This window comes from Homalodisca vitripennis, chromosome 8, assembly GCF_021130785.1.
Source record: "Homalodisca vitripennis isolate AUS2020 chromosome 8, UT_GWSS_2.1, whole genome shotgun sequence".
Lineage (NCBI taxonomy): Eukaryota > Metazoa > Arthropoda > Insecta > Hemiptera > Cicadellidae > Homalodisca > Homalodisca vitripennis.
This window is the reverse complement of record NC_060214.1, coordinates 42,602,242-42,617,958: the sequence shown is the minus strand read 5'-3', so window position 1 is coordinate 42,617,958 and position 15,717 is coordinate 42,602,242.

Below are 15,717 nucleotides of genomic sequence, written 5' to 3'. Positions count from 1 at the left end.
GTGTGGCAATAAGTTCTAATATACCCGACACCGACCGTGTTCTTTACGTTGTAATTGTGTTCTTGTTGGTATTTATCATAATGATAACTTTTTGATGTTATTTGCTATATAAATCGACATTTGCTCGTGGAGGTAGTAAGCAGCGTGTCTCTTGTATAGTTTCTACAATCTTTTATGGAGAAATTTTAGTTGGACACGTAATAATTTGTCAAAAAAATACTACATACTTAAAACCTGTAATGTAACTTTTTAATTGCAACTCCATCGGGAATGTTACGTTTTTAATCTCAAAACTTGAGGAAGAAAAATAATATACTTTCTACAAAATCTGTTTCAAATAATATAATAAATTTAAGAAAGTTGTATATTATTATCCACCCTTAAAGCAATTATAATAAAAGTTCGATTTATATATTTGCTATTTTTTATAAGAGACAGTAACTATATTAAGTTTTCAGTTACTGCTTTTACGATGAAATATTGGAGAACTGCAAAACGACGAACACGTTGACCGTGGCAGAACAATAATTGGGTGCGGGGTAGTGAGATGAAGCTGCAGTGAAGATTTTATATAGTTAACCAATAAATCGATACAACACAGGCATATAATTATACCAATAGACAAAGATTGGAATGTTGTACCAGATAACGACAGATATGTTCTTTTAATAATGAGAAACCTATAAAAATTTTATGTCTATAGGACCTTCTTACCAATAGTTTTTACACCGACGGCCTGTCAGAGAACGGCACGATTTAAAAAAAAAGACTTTTTGGATATTTAATTTAGATAGGGCAGAGCATTCCAGTTGCTAAATAACTATCAACCAAATATTGATTGGCTTTTCTAGTCATTAATATACAGTGATAGGTAATTATTAGTTTTGGGCATTTTTGTAAATAATATCATATCTGTGTTAAACTGACGGTAAAGCGATCTTAAATATCAAAAACCCTACTCCAAAAAGAAATTATTACTTCTATCTATTGATATAATAGGCAGTTTGGAATTGCTCGCTTATTATATAGATAGTTTTCTTTATATTTAATATTTGCCCTATGACTTTTTTATTTTTTACTATTTTTTATTGTGACAAATAAAAGAAATAATGCTATGAATATATCACTTTATTGGCCATTCTACTCATAAAGTATTTTGAAATTTAAAGATTACTCTTAATTCACAAGTTTTGTTAAAATTTTACTTCTTTTATTCATAGTAATGTTCACAAATGAAAACTTATTTGCAAAAAAAATTACAAAACCTATTTTTTATCCCAAATTATTATTACAAGGATCCGAAATTAGGCATCTCTGTAGCTAAGCTAACACCCTACACGTACACACCCTACAACTGTATACAGGTAAAAGATTCAAATTATTTAATTTTTATTTATTGAAAATGCTAAGGAAAATTTTATATCTTATAAATGTTACTATAGTGTACCGGAGAAATCAAAATAGTTGAATTCATAGTAACGAATTAAAACTGAACTGAATTAACTTAATTTATTCCCACATTCAAACACATTAACTGGACTTCGTGTATGACTTAATAAATCTTAAATGACAAACTGTATTCCCGAACGAAAGTTACGATAAGAATAATATAGAAATTCAGATAACTAAATGTGGAGTTAATAACACATTGTATGCCAAAAGTTAATATCTCACTCTTACTAGTCATGTAGCAATGGAGTATTAGCACCTTAGATTAACAGCATAATATGTTCAATTGTACGTGGTAAACTCATACATGCTGTTACCACATGCTGACGGTCGGTTGATAAAGTACAGCGGTGCTACCAACCGTATTTGAATAGCAAGAAATACGCACGCCTGTCACCTGCAGGTTCAAGCGTATTCATATTGCTTTGTGTATTGCCTCACCTGTTTCTGAGCTGATGTTTACTACTACTCGTATCCTCTAAAATGTATTATCATTAATTAAAGTATAAAAAAATGCAAACAATTTTACTTCAAATATATAATTATATAAATATGCTGTATTTAGTTTTGCTTTATCCAACTTTATTTCTATATTTAATATTAGACTATTTAGATTACGGCAGCGTAATTTATTTGGTGTATATTTATTTCTTAAAAACCATTTGTCTATAGTAATATAAACTAAAACTAAAAGCAACATTTGCAATAATGGGCTGTTATATTAATATAACTTGTACTGATTACTTGTAGGTAAAATAAATTACTTTTACCTGATTGCGTTCATTGTACACTTAACAGCGTTGAGAATGAAAGAAACATCTATGTTACACTTTTATAGGAAAAAAATATTTATAGTTAATATAGATAATTTTCTTTGTTAGCGCATTAGAATTAGAAGTATTATTAGAAGACATCAATTATTAGAATTATGACTGTACCCTAATTAGTATTTCAAATAATATGTTAACTGTACGTTATATATAATAAAGTCAACTGGTTAACAAAGTCAACGTTTTGTAACAAGACCGAATAGTACAACAGCATCGGTTTCTGCAGTTACCTAGAGTGATAGATGCCATACTTCTAGGTTTTTGAAAAGTCAGTTGCCGAGCAATGCAAAGGATCACACTTTAGGTCTGTGTTGGAGATAGCATAGGTTAAATTCTTTGATGTAACTTTTTTAAATTGCATCCGTACTGTCGATTTTGTTCGGACTCTTCTCCTTATTCCTTATTGATAAAATTCTCGTGCAGGACAATGTCTCACTAGGGTGGCATTAGAATTAGAAGTATTATTAGAAGACATCAATTACTAGAATTATGTCTGTACCCTAATTAGTATTTCAAATAATATGTTAACTGTACGTTATATATAATAAAGTCAACTAGTTAACAAAGTCAACGTTTTCTACCAAGACCGAATAGTACAACGGAATCGGTTTCTGCAGTTACTTAGAGTGATAGATGCCATACTTTTGGGTTTTTGAAAAGTCAGTTGCGAGCAATGCAAAGCATCACACTTTAGGTATGTGTTGGAGATAGCATAGGTTAAAATCATTGATGTAACTTTTTTTAAATTGCATCCGTACTGTCGATTTTTTTTCGGACTCTCCTCCTTATTCTTATTGATAAAATCCTCGTACAGGCCAATGTCTCACTAGGGTGGGTAGAAGAAGGCTAGGAATAAGATTGGTCTCTCCTTTCGAAAAGGGGATCAGCCTCATTTTAAAAAGATAATATTTAAATTTTAAAGTATCCATTGTCAACAAAATCTTTAAACATATTCCATTTACCAGAGATAGTTTTCGAGAGACTATAAGTATGAATCTACAGTTTCACCTAATTTATACCATCCATATAAAGGGGCAAAATAAACAGCGTAAGTCTAATATCTCCTTTATAAAAACGTAACACAGTAAGGCTTCCATTTAAACTGGTATACTAATGGCGTAATTAGTTTCTAAACGCTACTATAATTTTCAAATTCTGATAAGTCATCTTCTGGTTAGTAAACTGCCCTGTTACTGCTACATTTAGGCGGTGGTGGTGCAAGTAATTATGAATGCAAACGTCTCAAAACTATGACAACATTTTATTTACGAAGTTTTCTGTAAATATACAATTATCAATTCACTTAACAAAAAATTTACCCAGTAGTTTAAAGTTACCGTCATGTAATGGAAATAATAATGAACAACACTCACTAGCCTCGACCAAAACAACTTTCAAACGGAATTATTAACGTGTGTTTTGCGAGCGTTGTACACAAAATATTTAGTTCATATTTTCACAAAAATCACAAGTTTACTATCTGGTTTTCTATAGTCTTACGGTTTTCTAATTTTAGTTTTGGGTTTCCCTTAACAGTTGCAACTTAAAAATGTAAGACATATGTATTATTAATAAAATAAAATTCATAGAATAGATGTACAGATAGTTGCTGGAAAGGAAGTCTCGTATTGCAATTCGAGACAAACATCCTCCGGATGTAAGTAGATACGCACATCCGCCCAGACGCCGATGGTGAACAAACAGGAAATGCTTATTTGTAAAAACCGTGCGACAATGTAAGGGACAGCCATGCTGATATGGAAAATTGTTACTCACCAATTATGATGGAAAGATTTGGCAGAGGCGTGGTCAATGAGCTGGCGGGAGAGAAGAACATCAAAACTGAAGAACAAGGAGGAGAGGTGAAAGTGGAGGCCGGGAATTAAAAAAGTGAAGTTCGGGAGTGTTTGTGTTCGTGTGCGGAAAAATATCTCTAGGCGTAATAAGTGTGATGTGAAATAAAATGTAAGTAATTTTAAGAACTTAGTATATTTTAGGGTTCATTAATCATTTTCAATTCCATATCTATTTAAATGTTCACAATTTCGAAAATATAAATTCATGTAAATGTTTAGCTATTTTAAAGAAAGTTTCTCATGTTAGTCCATGAACTCATTATTATTGCAACACTACAAAATTACTAGTAAATGTTATAATGAATTAAATTCAAAATAAATTGTAATGAATAATTTAATATTAAATATGTCTTCAAAGTATTAAGACATTAAGTTTTGTGCTTAATATGTCGATTGACGCAATCAATTAATCAATTTAATGAAATGTTGTCACAAATAAATGTGTTGGTTCATTTGAGGGTATTTGTACTGCCAATCTAACCTATTATTAAATCCTCTCACAGCAACCCTTACTCAAAATATGTCACAACCTTAATCTTAAACTAAACCAACCCTACAAAACCTTACATGGTGGAGGCGCTAAAACTCGATTGGCATTCAAATTCCTCACATGGGCGAGCACATAGTTTCATAGGCTAGGTATAAATTAGAACTAAATAATATTTATAAGAAAGTATTTAACTAAAATAGCCTACTTCAGTGACAAACCACTCATTTACCTAAAAGATAAATTAAATTTCCAATAACTCAAAAATATTTTCAAACCCGTAATTAGAGTAACGCCAAGTAAACTAACGAGGTACGTCAATGGACATGTATAATTAAATGGAAACCATACTACATGAAGATTTAATACCATTAGACACATATAGGACTTCCAAAAGTGACATAATAGAAATATTAAATGAAAATGGAATTCTATCTAGAGACACAGACACTGTAGCAGACCTCAGACCTATCCTAGCGGCACTTAAGAACTTAACACGTATAAGCGCAAGTCACCCTAATATTAAAACCATATTTAATTATTTAACTACACGAAAAACTCACCTAAGTGAAGAGGACAGGGAAAACTATAAGGATCTAGCTACAATCGAGGATTTTCTAGTGCAGAGAACAAATTTATACGACATAGTACATAACCCTGAGGCGGACATCAAGACACAAGCACCCCCAACCTTAGCACAACATTACGAGCCACTCACACTACCTGACAGAACGAACACAGCAACCATGGGGGAAAACATACCGCTAATATCAGCTGGGACTTACACAGGTCTCCAGAGCGAAAATCCACAAGATTTTTTAGACAAATTCTTAGTTGCAGCAACTTCAAACAGATGGACAGATAACACTAAAGTTAATTTATTCCCAGCGCATTTATCAGGCACAGCACTAACTTGGTTCAAACACTACAGGCAAAAACAACGAGGGGAAGCCATACAATGGGATCAACTTGCTAAAAGTTTCATAGAGGCTTTCACTCCATTAGCACAAACCCAGAGTCTACAAATGATTTTAGAACACAAAATACAGGGAGAGAACGAGCCAACACTAAACTATTTTTTAGATATATTAACAACATGCCGAAGATATGACCCTACAATACAGGACAAGCAAATTATACATTTTATCATACAGGGACTAAAACCAGAAATCTGTGAACGAGTTATAGGACTGAAAAACGACACCTTAAGTGATCTAGAGACTAATTTAAAAATTACAGAACAGCTAGTTCTAACACAAATGAAAAACAAAGAAAGATACAATAGGGTTGCAGCAAACAGACCCTATAGTACACCCTTATATGAACAAAACATCATCCATAAACTACAAGCAGAAGTTAAACACCCTAACCAATTTAGTAGCTACCCTAACTACAAACCAAATTTCAAATCATAACCACAGGTACGAAAGGTCTCCATCCCCGTATAAAACTCAAAATATAAGCCAAGATATGATAGAACACCTAGTCCTCACCAGAATAGACATATGGAAAGCCCAAACTACCCCAAACAAACCCAAAGGCCACCTATGATTAAACACGTTACTTTCAGTGATAGGAGAAGACAAAACCATTCCCAAATACAACCTGCTAGACAAAATAGGTATTGCACTATTTGCCGTAAAGACAACCATAATACTGAACAATGTTGGTTCAAGCAACGTTCATTAACTTCTCAACCCCAAAGTAACCGCTTAGCACCTAAAACCAACAATACACAAGAGCTGTTCTGCAGGTACTGCAAGCGAACAAACCACAATATCGAATCATGTTACAAGTCTAATTATTATAAACAGAATCAACAAAAAAACGGGAAATAGGGGGAGGTTATACTAACCCTTACCGAACTTCCCCCTTACTAAAAGCGAAAACAAATAACACTATAGATTTTAACCAAAGGAATCGACAAACTTACAAATGTATAAAGTCTATGACATTTACTCCAACTAACCCCAAAGTAATACCACTATCAACCCCTGGAAAGACCAGTTCAGAAGTGATATTTAAAGCCATAGATTATAATCAAGAATTCCCACCCTTAAAGAAGATGGAAAGAAATTGAACAACCTATTATGCAAAAGCCTATACACACCATAAAACTTCAATCTGTCTTCAATCCAACACCAACCCTAAGCGAACCAAACCCCTCGGGGACAACAAATATAAATAAACCCAGCTTTACAAGAAACCTTGCAGTCTCAGAAAATTTCACACGACAGATAAAACCTAGTGTATTAAAGGGGGTAGCGCACGTAAAACAGGACCCAGATTGTAGTATGGGGGAGGTAAACACACATACTGGATTGGAAGAAACCATTGAGATAGACACTATACAGATTTTAAATCACATAGAGCAACAGAAGAAACAGAATATGATAGATTGTACTAACTTGCAAGAAATAACGCAAGACAGGATACACAGACCGAGGAAAAATAAAAACATTATTATTAGAGGATATTTTATGAACTCATATTTAATTGCGAAAATAAAACCAAGAAGAAGATACCTGTCCTAACAATAGACGTAGCCTTGACCACAAACCCTCGACATCCAGTACCCTGCATTATAGATACAGGATGTAACATAAACATTATTAGAGCAGACCTAGTTTGTGAAACAAAATTAAATACTAGCAACATACCCTCGTTGATATCGGCTAACGGTATACCATTAACAGTTTTGGGTTCAACAAAGATCGCCATAAAAATTGGCAAAGTAATACTTGAAGACACGTTTTATGTGACACCTGATCTAAACAGCCCTATATTGGTAGGAAACATATTCCTATTTCAGAACTGCGTGGAGTTAAACTATAAAAATAAAACAATAAAAATTACCAAATATCAGATTGAACATATAATACCTATGAATGAACAGTGGCAGTTAGACATCAAGAATTTTAAAAACACACAGGAATTAGAAGTACTGCAAGTAACAGAGGTAACAGCCCCACAAGACATAATTATAGCACCACATCAGCACATTAGGATTAGCTCTTTAAAAAGGTATAGAGTCTCGAACAGCCATCGAAACAGATAGGAATCTAAGAATAAAAAAGAAATGTCATGCATATCTTACAGAAGGGGAAGATGGTACAGATACAATTGTAAATATTTATAACGCATCAAATTTCCCAAAAAGGATACCCGCACATACTACGATAGGACATATACATTACCCAACTCTCGAAGCACAGCCTACCCTGGAACACCATACCACTACAACTGACACAGGAAAAACAATATTGACAGATAAGGACGGCATAGTATTTGATATCTCACCACATTTAACCCTCCAAGAACACAAACAAGTCCTTGACGTTTTAAAAAAATACAGACACATATTTACAACAAAGGTAATCGATTTAACTCCTGCAAACATACCTCCTGTTCAACTCGAATTAAAACCAAATACGAAACCTGTAAACTCACCACCGTATATAGGCAGAGTAAAACAGTAAAACAGAAAGGGAAAAATTAAACAAATTATTGGACGATTTAGTACAAGCAAAAATATTAGAGGAATGTCAGGATTACACAGAATATGCAAGCCCAGTATTTTTAGTGAAAAATAAAGATGGAAGCGACAGAATGGTAGCTGATCTCAGGAAGGTTAATGCACAGTTGAAAACAGATGCCCACCCCATTCCTTCAGTAAACCTGGTTTTAAGCTCTTTGAACAAAGCGCACACATTTACAAAATTAGACCTTAAAAATGCATTTTATTCCATGGAGGTTAGGAAAGAAGATAGGCACATCCTAGCCATAAAAACACCTGATAGACTTCTACAGTTTTGCCGACTGCCGATGGGACTTTCAACTTCAACCACATTATTTAGTAAAGCCTTGAATGCGATATTAAACCATCACCTTTATAATAAAGTCATCTGTTACGTGGATGACCTAATTTGTTATGGTGACTCATTTGAAAATGACTTACATAATCTAGAAACTATATTAGAAGAACTAGAAAAAGCTAATTTGAAACTAAATACAAAAAAGTGTAAATTTCTCTACAAAAGTGTAAACATTTTAGGACACGAGGTATCACGGGAAGGCATTTTACCCCAAAAACAGTCAGTAGAAGCTATCACCGAATTTAAAAAGACCAACTTGTGTAAGGCAAGTGAGACAATTTTTTAGGATGCTCAGGATTCTTCCGCAGATTCATCCAAAATTATGCCAAAATAGCACAACCCCTTACTGAGATAATAAAAGATTCAAATAAAAACATGGCATTTAATTGGACGGATCTATGTGAACAGGCTTTTATAAAAATCAAACAAATTTTGACAAACCCACCATTACTATCACATTGGAAGGACAACAGGGAAGCACACATTTATGTAGATAGCAGTTTGATTGGATGCGGAGCAGCGTTAGTACAGTTAGATGAAGAAAATAATAGAATGTACCCAATTTATTACATGTCAAAAAAATATTCAAATACCCAAATGCGTTACAGTAATGCTGAACGTGAAATGCTAGCACTAACCTATGCTGTGAACTACTTCAGAGAATTCACGCTTGGTAGACAAACAACAGTTTATACGGACTGTGCCGCATTACAGTTTTATAAAAATTTTAAGCACACTTCCACTAGATTAAACAGATTAGCACTGTCATTAACAGACTACGACATTGTAGTAAAACATAAACGTGGCGCTACAAACGTGTTAGCAGACGCCTTAAGCAGAAATCCTTTAGAACAACCTTTGGATGAAGAATTTACGGACGTGTGTGTTTAACTGTCAATACTTTAATACAGACAAATCTACCCCTACTACAAGCTCAAGACAGTTATTTAAAACAAATACGCCTTGCGATGACCTCACCTGAGGCGGTAAATAAAAAAATCAGACGGGCTTCAAGACATTACGAAGAAATAGATGGATTGTTATATTTCAAAACCTTCAACGGACAAGAAACTAGAAACTTATTGGCTATACCCCAAAAACAAACACAAGAAATATTAAAAATATTCCATGACAACCCCTACACGGGTGGACACTTATCACATTACAAAACAGCTTCAAAAATAAAATTACGATATCACTGGCCGAATATGTACCGTGATATCCTCCAATATACAAAATCTTGTGAAGAATGTCAACTACGTAGGCCAAAAACGAACAAAAATTACGGCCTACTACAACCTATTCCACCCTCCATAAAACCCTTTGACAGAATAACAATAGACTTTGTAGGTAATATTACACAAAGTAATGGTTACAAATATATCCTAGTTGCAACCGATGCCTGCACTAGAATGGCATTTGCAACCCCTTGTAGAAATGCAGATGCGAACACAGTAGCGCAAAAATTATTAAATCTATTCTGCACATTTGGATTTCCTAGAATTATTAATCATGACAGAGGAACGCACTTTATGAATTCTGTAATTTCACAGTTACTAAATGCACTCGGGATTGAACAAAGGCCAGGCGCTGCTTATATGTCACAAGTACAAGGTGCGGTTGAAAAATACAACCACACGCTAATCAAGGCAATATCTCATTACGTTGTGGAAAAACCCCAAACTTGGTCAAAATACGTACAAATAGTTACCTTTGCCTACAACACGTCTGTAAACATTTCAACAGGCTACACACCGCACTACCTCATGTTTGGTTACGAAGCTAACTTACCGTCTGATTGTATATATTTACAGGTTAATCCCGAAAAAATGGTGTTGGAAAATATAGAAATTTTAGAGCAAATACGCAAAGATATGCCGAAAATCATGAAAAAAGCCCAGGAAGCGCAAAAGAAATACTTTGACCGTGACAAAACTCATTTGGATTTAAACCCCGGCGATGAAGTCTTGGTCCATTTCCCGAAAGACCACACAAAAAATATAGTAAATTTCAAACACCATTTAGAGGTCCTTTCGTTGTCAAGAAAAAAATTAACGAAGTGACATATGCAGTAGAAATTTACCACAGGGGAAGGTTAACAGAACAACCAATACATGTTGCTAGAATGAAATTATTCTATAAGAGAATATAAAACAAATATGAAGGGACTTGAGCAATAATAATATATTCAAGAATAATATATGCAATATTTCTCATGAACATCACTATGCACTCACTGCCTTGTAGAAAAATTTGAAGAGAGTGAAAAGTATCTTCGCAATACTTTCATAATATATGAGGTTAAAAAGCTACCACATAGTCACGCAAGAATCGCTTTAAAGAATAGGTATTATATTACTCCAGGAGTTGAGAGACCGGTTAACTTGATTACGGTTTGAATGATTCATTATAACGTTATATAACCTTGAGAGTCACTGAAGTAAGTCTAACAGAAATAAAAATGTATATTAAAATCTCGATGTTGTGTCGGAAAACGATAGAGAATAAAGACATAAAAGTTTTAGAAAATTAAAACGCCTAACTTTGTATTTTAATGTGAGGTTTACTGTAATTTAGTGATTAAGTGATAGGTTACACGTACCAAAGATATTGGTATAGATAATCCCAATACACAGGACACTAACACAGCACACACGACACGACACGAGCAGAGCCTGTAACCCACGGTAACCGTACTTAGACTGGCTAGTAAGACTTGACCGTGACTCTGGTATGTCTCCCAGGCAGATAAGTTTTCTGCTAACTCAACTAACTTCCCACGCTATACTACACCGACTATGTTGTGACTATGACTAGGGGGCATTGCCTTGTACCAGCGGTCTGGGTCGCCAAGGGCCCTGGTGGTTCAGACAGCTTAGTATGCAAGTAATGTTTCCCACGTACTCGTTTACTGCAACAACAAAGCGTACTCTAACTTGACACAACGTACATATTATACTTACCTGAGGGATACGTGTATACATAGCCTAGTAATAAAGAATATAAAATATGATAAAGTATACTACATATATCATATTTATTTAAGTTAGTAGATAGCAGTGTTAACATAATATACCCTACAAGGACTCAATTTTCCTGAGATGCATCTCAAAGAAAGAGACATACATGTTCTATATTATATAATCCTAGGATAAACAAATACTTCAATATATGACATGTAAATGACTTATATAACATGTTTAATTATTACATAGCTAATCTAACATTGAAGGAAAGTAACATATATTTAACATAGTATGTATTAACACGGCAATATTGCTCATAAACAAACTATACAGCCTTGATTAGGCAACATATATTATGATCATAATAATGACTATGGACAATAAGCACAAAGAAGGGATATTACATATTCCTCAGAAAACAAAGGTGCGTAGTATCGTTTTGTAATATGATAAAATAACATAATTTCGAACCTTATTTAAGAACACTAGAGATTAAGATGCTTAGTAAAAACATTATTACATAGAGCTAGGGAAATACGACACACCATCGAGAGGTCATTAAAAGATTTCTGTAAATAAAAACCTTAGACATAAAATGTGTATTAATTATAAAATATTAACCTGAAATGTATATGTAACCTGTAGATATTTAGTTTTAGAATTACGACACCAAAAAGCCAACTAAAACCTGAGACACCAGTCTACAAGACACCAATCTACAAGACACCAGTCTACAGCACTCTAACCGTTCCCGACCAGCCACGAGACAAATGAAGTCTTCACAGCACTTTCTTCTACTACTCACAGCACTTGCCATGCCCCTCTCGACCACCTCTGCCAGCACATCAACCCCCAACATAGGAGAACCCAATAAGCCTCTAGTACAAATCTTCACAGGAGCGTACTTTACTCCAATGCCTCAGACACTACCTTATATCAGTTCCATACCTATCATATACAAAATTCCTTTCAACACACAGCAAAATTTACCTAAAAACGAACCCTCTTTAAATTTCTGCCCTAAAACCTCAACAACTCCCAAACCTATTCCAAGATACAGAGCAACCTTTCTACATTAGAAACCCTCATACATCAACAAATGGTAGCAGAACACCTCCCATTCATCCAAAGACAGCAACCAGATAGAAACAGAAGATCGCTCACGTTCGTCGGAGATTTCTTCGAATGGTGTTATGACATTGCGACAGAACACCAAATACATGACTTGGCAGACAACAAGGAAGATGTCTACACAGCATTCTCAACACAACAACACTACCTACTCTCCGAGCTACCTGCGCATTCACCTACTTCGTTCACAATCTACAAAGACAACACCACTTCCAGCTAAAACACGACGACAAAAACATAGTAAACAACACGGAACTCATTTTGTACATTTTATTAGCCTGGACTTCTATAATAACACTACTTCTTTTTATAGCCCTCTACTTCATCCACATTAATAACATCAAAATAAAATTTCTGAAGCCTACAGTACATGAACGTGACTACCCAATGGATAACCTTAATTAGACTATAAGTACGATTCGTAGGTAGAATCGTCATTAAGCCAGGGGAATGTAAGACATATGTATTATTAATAAAATAAAATTCATAGAATAGATGTACAGATAGTTGCTGGAAAGGAAGTCTCGTATTGCAATTCGAGACAAACATCCTCCGGATGTAAGTAGATACGCACATCCGCCCAGACGCCGATGGTGAACAAACAGGAAATGCTTATTTGTAAAAACCGTGCGACAATGTAAGGGACAGCCATGCTGATATGGAAAATTGTTTACTCACCAATTATGATGGAGAGATTTGGCAGAGGCGTGGTCAATGAGCTGGCGGGAGAAGAACATCAAAACTGAAGAACAAGGAGGAGAGGTGAAAGTGGAGGCCGGGAATTAAAAAAGTGAAGTTCGGGAGTGTTTGTGTTCGTGTGCGGGAAAAATATCTCTAGGCGTAATAAGTGTGATGTGACATAAAATGTAAGTAATTTTAAGAACTTAGTATATTTTAGGGTTCATTAATCATTTTCAATTCCATATCTATTTAAATGTTCACAATTTCGAAAATATAAATTCATGTAAATGTTTAGCTATTTTAAAGAAAGTTTCTCCATGTTAGTCCATGAACTCATTATTATTGCAACACTACAAAATTACTAGTAAATGTTATAATGAATTAAATTCAAAATAAATTGTAATGAATAATTTAATATTAAATATGTCTTCAAAGTATTAAGACATTAAGTTTTGTGCTTAATATGTCGATTGACGCAATCAATTAATCAATTTAATGAAATGTTGTCACAAATAAATGTGTTGGTTCATTTGAGGGTATTTGTACTGCCAATCTAACCTATTATTAAATCCTCTCACAGCAACCCTTGCTCAAAATATGTCACAACCTTAATCTTAAACTAAACCAACCCTACAAAACCTTACAAAAAGCATAGATGAATGTTTAAAGATTTACTGTAAAGAGATAAATATTTATATCACAATCAAAATATTCTTAAAAAACGCTACTTTGACGTTTATAGTATCTAGTAATTGTAAGTAATTATTATGTTTGGTGATGTATATAATTTAAAAAAAATGCTTATTTTCTTGTTATCTTAACGTTTAAACTGATAATAAACGCATGCAACACATTTGTTAATATCTATGAATTGTATTTTAGTGCAGAAAGTCTATTAAGTCTTTATAAACACAAAAAGAGATAACGAGGGTATACAGTCATAATGGATTACTTGCTAAGTAACAGGTGTAAAATGTTGTAAAGGAATAAAAATGTATTTTAGTAATTCTTAACTTACTTATTTGGTGAGTTTTAAATGCAAGGAGCGACGGAATTTCTGGTGTTCTAAGGATGTCGGACTTTACGTTTGAATTAGAATTAGATCAGGTTTACGTTCTGCATATAACCTTTTCTACATTTTTATTATTAACCTCGACCTTTAACTCTACTGTATCCTCCCTATTTTGTTTAAACGATTATCGCACACACCAGCAGCTTATCATAATGAGCCAAATAAATCCAGTAAAGAAGGTCTCTCCTATCTCGTTTTTATTGTATTTTACGTGTTTTTCTGTGATATGTATTACATCTTCATTGAAAAGTAGATAGTTCCGTTACTGGTTCCACTTACGCTCTCCTGTGCAATATATTTATACAAACATGTATGTATTTCAAACAACAAACACGTGTTATATTATAAAGTTTCCTTTAAATATAAAATTACGAATGCGCATTAATATTACATGCTAAAGCATTAGACAATAGTTTCTTCCATTTTATTAAAACTATTAATTAATAAAAAACAAACTGGCCTGAAACGGAACTCCTTTCGAACGGAATTACTAACGTTTATTCTTGCGTGGCTTGTACACAAAACGTTCAGTAACTTCTTTAACTAAATTTACAAGTTACGTATGTTGTTGGCTATAGGTCTATAATTCTCCTAACTTAGTTTGGGTACCTCTTATTAATTAAAACTAAACATTTTACTTTTTTATAAATAATAAACTGACAAGAATGTTAGAATCCATGTGGATGATAAATATTGTAAATTATGAGTTATGGTTAGCGAGGATATGCATACATTTCTCAGAAATTTTTCACGTGGATTGCTACAAAATTTACTTTTCTATAGAATATATATCTAGCAAATTACAGTAAATTTTCGTAAAACGAAATGTTTTATCTACGTATGAGTATAATGCTTAGCATATTTACCTAGTTGTCATCGTAATACTTATATACAAACTGTTTTATGGAGTTCAATTATTTTATAGTTCTTACAATGGATCAGGCTAGGCAATGTAAGTTTTCAATGTTTTTGTCAAAAAAAGTTTTTTAAAACTAGTTGGCATGGATATGTAACAAAACACTGTATAACAATTATCACTCGTATAATATCCAAATTTTGTATAAAACCCAAATAATACATTTATATTAACTACTATAACGCTAAAAAACATTAGTATGCGCAAATGTGATATGAAACATTATTAGGTATAAATTTTAAAACCGACAATATGACAATATTATACTAGACAATATTAATTAAAACTAGTTTGTTCTTAGACTACTGTAATAGTTAGTTTTTTATTTTGTCAACAAATAAACACGTAATATCCGGGTTGTCCAGGATTTTTGTGTCTAATTTTATGACTCAAAAATATAGAACAAAACTATGTAAAATGTCATATCAGTAATTACGAAATCAAATAATAGCGA